Genomic DNA, 6,054 nt, shown 5'->3' on the forward strand with positions numbered 1-6,054 from the left:
GTGTACTTACTGTATTGTAAGACTGTGTGTGCTTTACTATTAACAAAATTGTCATCAGATCATGTGAGCTTTATATTTTCTCTTTGTTTTTATCTCATTGTGCTTTTTCAAAGGTAATGTATAAAAGAAACTGTTTCAAAGATAATAACCAGGTGATTCATTTACAAATGTTCTTCACAAAAAAACTTTAAAGATAAAAAAATAATAATAATTCCACCAACATTTATCAGCTCCCACTCCCTGCTTCCATTCCTGACAAGGAGGTGTCTATAATTTTACTACAGGTAAGCTATTACCGGTTGTGCTCAACTAAGGACAAGAAAAAGTGAAAAAGAAGTTTTGAATTAGTTCAAAATCTAAACATTTCATTAACTTTGCATTTGACCACAATTCATTTGAAATAGTGACTGCCTGCTAAGCATAATATGGCTTGTTGTTCATGACTTATCAGTTTTGTGCCATGAGTCTAAAATTATATTTTATGATGTCCTTGAAAAGTATTGCTTGTTTCTCTGTTAATTTCTCAAAATAAGTTTGTTATGTTGCAAACAATTCAATTTTTTCTTACATTTATCAAATTGACAAGAAAATTTGCAAGTGAATTTCACTGGGATTTTTGCATTTTAAAATTACAATATAGAGCAGGGGCACTCAAATCTGGTCCTGGAGGTCTGCAGAGTGTGCAGGTTTTCATTCCAACCAGTTTCCTAATTAGAAGCCAGATAATGAAACTTGGTATTTTATTTTATGACTTGATAGAGTTTTCATTGTTCCAAGACAATTCTTTATCACATTGAAGATTTTTCAGATTTTGAGAACATTATTTATATTTTCCGTGTCCCTGAACAGATTTATACCTTTTGGCTCTTCCCATCCCTCTCATTTATTTGAAAACATTGTATTAACACAGATACTTCATGGTGCATGTACACAGGTTTGAATGGAAGCATGTCAGTTGGAGAGCTGGTGGTTCCTTTGTCATTTGTACCTCATTATTAACTGATTAAGAAAACTGACAACAATTAAAACTTTAATGCAGCTGTTTAAAACTATAGTAGGCAATTAAGAATTCTGAATCATTACAGGCGAGTTAACTAAAACTCAGCCCAAAAAGCATTTACTAATAAATTAATGGGTTCAAGTTGAAAATTTAGTTAAAGCAAAAACCTGAAGCCACTGTGAATCTCTAGGACCAGAGCTGAGCAGGCTGATGTGTAAAGATCCTGTATAAAAGTAAAAAATATATCCAATTACTATACAACATTTTGATCAGATTGTAAATGTTACATTTAAAGAAATATGCAAGAATGCTAATATAATTGTATTTTATAAGGGGGGCTATGTGGAGAACAGGATAACAGAGCTTATGAGTGAAAAGGGTAAGATGGTTGTGGCATCATAGAAGTATTACTGTGTCTGGTTTTGGTCTCTGTAAACTAATAAGGACATAAAATTGCAGAGAATGTCTTTAAATAGTCATTTAGATAGATGGATGGATGGATAGAGCTTTATTTGAGGAAAATGTGTCTTTTTACAGATGGTTTATATATTTGCGATTATATAAGATACTTTACGGCAGTATTATTACATTATGTTCACTTAAGTGCTCCTTTACATTTAAGACTGAGTAATGCTGCGATTTCAAATTTTGCAGTGTATTGTAGTTATGGGTTTGTGTGCACCTTGATTGTGAAGTAAATATTCAGAAAAATATGCAGAAAAAATGTTAAAAGGGTTAGTTATTTGCATGGTACCGTCATGACCCAGATGTTGAAAACTACATTTATGGATTTTCCAAGACTGCCTGCCCTCTGTCTGTAGGCAGTATGCTAGGTTACATTTTTGTACATTATATTGAAAAAATTGTTTTGGTCTGGTTGTGTCTAGATTCTTAATTCCATATTCTCTATTAGCATTCCCCAGCTTCCCCTCAATTTTATATTTCTACATTTTTTTCCTCACTTAATGTATCTGTTATCCAGAAAAAGTTATTTGCATTAGTATGCTTTTAAATTGCTAATGCCTTTTGCTGTACATCTCCTGAATTTTTTTCTCTTTCTGTCTGGAAGTTTTCTTTTCTTAATCTGATCCTTTTAAAGTTGTCAGGGGAAAGAGTCAAAAGAACATATTTCACTTATATTGATAAATGGACAGTTGTGGTCCAAGCATGGATGCAACCAATTCCTGGCCACAGCCCTAATCCTTAGCTCTTTTTCTTCTTAATGAGGTCATGCTGTGCTTTTCAATCACTTGCTGGTCCTTATGGGCTCTTGTATTCACTTGTCACCATCAATTTTAATGTAGCACAATTAAGCTTGGTGGTGTTATGGGGTAGTTGGATGGGTATGTGTGCCGAGCAAGGGTTTTTACCTTACTGCATTTCCTGTCAGAATGGCTTATGTTCCCTTTTAAAGTGTTTGATTTGTATTTCAATAAAACTTTTATCACAACAAATTATATTGAGAAAACAATTCTGAGGGCTTTTTCACCCATCAGACAACAGGTGATTGTACATTTCATTGTGAAAAGCTATGTAAGCAATGTCTGAAGAATTGGCCTGAGTTGCCTCGAAAGCTTGCATATTGTAATCTTTTTAGTTAGCCAATAAAAGGTGTCATTTTGCTTGGCTTTTCTCTAAGATGTTAAAGAAATAGTTACAATAAAAAAATACAGGTTAAAATTAGATAAGAATAATAAAGAATAAACAACACAACACTGCGGTGGGCTGGCGCCCTGCCCAGGGTTTGTTTCCTGCCTTGCGCCCTGTGTTGGCTGGGATTGGCTCCAGCAGACCCCCGTGACCCAGTAGTTAGGATATAGCAGGTTGGATAATGGATGGATGGATAATACAACAAAATACATAATACACATCTAAGTAAAATAAATATATAACTAATGGAATAGCAGAGTCCTTATAGATAGAATTGATTTATAATTCTCTAAGGATAAGTTCGATGGTAAGGTCAGATGGCTGGGGAGAACAGAACAAAATTTTAAAAACTCCAGGTAAGCTGGTGAAACATAAAACAAAATCTAAAGGTGTTCAAAGGCTGAAAGACCACCCAACCCCCACTGGGCATTTTACATAACATAAATGTTCTTAAGTAGTTCCTTATAATATTTTAGGCTTTTTTTTAGAGGATTCAACACAGTGAGTTTCGTGGAAATCTGTATAAATAGATTTAATTTTACAAAATTTGATTATGAAGTATCTATCTATCTATCTATCTATCTATCTATCTATCTATCTATCTATCTATCTATCTATCTATCTATCTATCTATCAAATTCTCCAAATGTTTTATAATATCACTGGCATGGTGATTTAAATAAGGTTGATTTTTGAATGCTATCTTTTATAAAGTAAATTGTATGTGCATTCTAATCAAGGAAAGTACATTATGAAATTACAGTCAATTGGGCACAAAGCAGGAACCAAATGGAAGGACTCCAGTCCACCGCATGGCCCACTCACTTACATACTCGCAGAAGGCCAGTTTACAATCTCTAATTAATGTAATGAAGATGACTTTGAGGCTGTCAGAGGAATACCAGAGCATCTACCCCCAACACATACACAGGAGAAATAAACAAACTTCACAGAGACATCAAAAGGCAGCACAATGTGAAAGTAGGACACTGGATCAGTGAGCCTTATCATGGGGTATTTTTTTGAAATTACCCCATTTCTTCTCCTTAGATTTTGCGCAAACACCACAACAGGATAGGAAAACAGTTCCCATATATATAGTAGTTAGGCCTAGGGACAGGTTTAGAAGTATTTTCTCTGCTGATTATTTGTTTTTTATCTTAATATCCATGTCAATGATCTTAACATAGACAAGTAAATCAGCCTTAGGAAGTGATTATCAGATTTAATGAAGATTCAAAGAAACTCCCACACAAATGACTAATGCAGCAATCATTTACCATGTTAACAACTGTCATTCAAAAAACAAGTTGCCAATGCAGCAGTTACTGCTTCATCTTCTTTAGTTTCAAATTTATCATATGACAAACAAATTCTTCAATCCATACATTTTAAGCCTACTTTTTCTAGTTCCCTTTTGTGCACATGATGCACTAAGCAGGAACCACTCCTGGCTGGAATGCTAGCCCATTACAAGACAAACTCATCCTTACTGGGTCAATTTAAAGCAATCAATTAACAGAACACACACACTGGATGCAAGAGGAGAAACTGGGGCATAAGACTACTTCCTTTATCCTTATTGTAGTCTGGCACCATGAAAATTTCATCTATTGACATATGGATTGTATATGTTTATTATTTCTGTTATATTTGTATTATTTTATTTATTATTTATTATTATATATTTTTTTTTTGGGCTCTCTTAACCTTGTCATCATTTTGCAAGTTATGTTTTAAACATGCTTAATATACTGAATCATATAATAATGGCATGATTATTTGTGCTTACAGTTCCAGAAATCTGGGTTTAGCTTAGCTATTAGCTAAACTAATTGGCTTCATGGACTGAATGGTCTCCTCTTGTTTGTAAAATTTCTTATGTTCTATGTGAAATGTGCATGCTTACTTTATGTTCAAATTGATTTTTTTTTGCAAATATTCTATATTCGTTCAATATGCCACAGATGCATTTCCTTGTATTAGAGTTTAGCATGCTGTTTGTTACAGGGGTCCATAGATTTTTTTGGCAGCACTGGATGGAAGGCAGAAAATAGCACTGAACAGGGCACCAGCCCATAGCAATATTCTTCTTTTACAATGAACATTTTCTTAAATTTCTTAAATGGCACAGTGGATACCTTATTGACTGCAGGTAAGGCTAATAATTTTGTGTGGAAATATAAATTTATATTTAAATAGGCTTGGACTTTTCGTGCCCCAATATTAAACTTAATGAGTTATTAAAATGAGTAAACAGCAGTTCATAGTATAACAGCTCAGACTTGCATAACATACACATCAGCTCTAAGGAACAAGAAAAGCATTAGCATCAGATAGGATGTAATTGAGTATGCTCTGCACACATCAGACCAGTTTAGAGCCTCCATTTAACTGAACTTACATGTCTTTTGGATGTGAAAAGGAAAAATATATACCCTGATGGCCATAAAATAAGATTTCACAGACAAATCTCAGACCAGCCTTTTAATCCAGGTCCCTGAAACAGGGACAGTTGTAGCACCAACCAAAGAATCATTGAATAAACAAATTTTATAAGCTCACTGTTAAAACTTACATGCAACAATTGCATATACTGTATACTTAGGAAGCCCTTTTATTAAATTGTAGATAACAAAGCAAGAGGATCTTACCTGATAATGAAGTATGCCTTGAAGAAGTAATTGTATTTCTCTTTACAATCCTTCCTTAGAAAATTTGCAACTAAAGCTGATGTTATCAATTGCAAATATCATGGAAAAATTATTACCAATCATTTTATAAAACATATATTTAAAAGCGTGAAAATGAAATTAAAACAACGCACAATAAAGTTTTGTACTAGGATACTGTATAAATGCAGATTGCTCCTTTTCATTCTGTTCTCGTTGCATTTCTTCATTTTGTGTAAATATAGTTCATGGCCTGCTCTTAATGAACATAACTACATGCGACACAAACCTGAAATTGAAGAAATTCATTCATTTTAATCTAGGAAATGTGAAATCTTCTGCTATATGCTACAGAAAAAGCCTCTTCCTCTTCTCCTTTCATGTTGTACTCAAGGTGGTCGTTCAATACTTGTCAGTGGGCTGAGCTTATTAGCCATTCAAGCCCACTCTTGGAGTGAGTAATAACACTCACTGACTCAGGATGTGAAGGAAAATCAAAGCTTTTGTTTTATTCAAATTTAAAATAAGCATATTAGGTAACTTTTCCAGTAACAAGTAGAATATAAAGTGTTATTTTTGACATTATTTTAGCAATAACTTACATTGTGCAAGTGTATGCTTCTGTAAAATGTATAGTGCACTTCAGTCTGGACTGATGCTGTGAGACAGTGTTTGTTATAAAAGACACTTTTTTTAAGGTAAACAGTATCTAAATGCGCTTCCATATATACT

General features: G+C 33.6%; 1 long non-coding RNA gene across 1 annotated transcript in view; it reads right to left on the reverse strand.

Annotated features, from left to right (window-relative positions):
* The window catches only part of LOC120516083, a 19,955-nt gene extending 14,239 nt beyond the window's left edge, over window positions 1-5,716 (reverse strand). Inside the window, exon 1 of the long non-coding RNA XR_005630770.1 lies at window positions 5,612-5,716. This is a non-coding gene — a long non-coding RNA (uncharacterized LOC120516083). The remainder of the gene's footprint in view (window positions 1-5,611) is intronic.
* Between the last annotated feature and the right edge of the window lie 338 nt (window positions 5,717-6,054).

This window comes from Polypterus senegalus, chromosome 15 (genome assembly GCF_016835505.1).
Source record: "Polypterus senegalus isolate Bchr_013 chromosome 15, ASM1683550v1, whole genome shotgun sequence".
Classification (NCBI taxonomy): Eukaryota; Metazoa; Chordata; class Cladistia; order Polypteriformes; family Polypteridae; genus Polypterus; species Polypterus senegalus.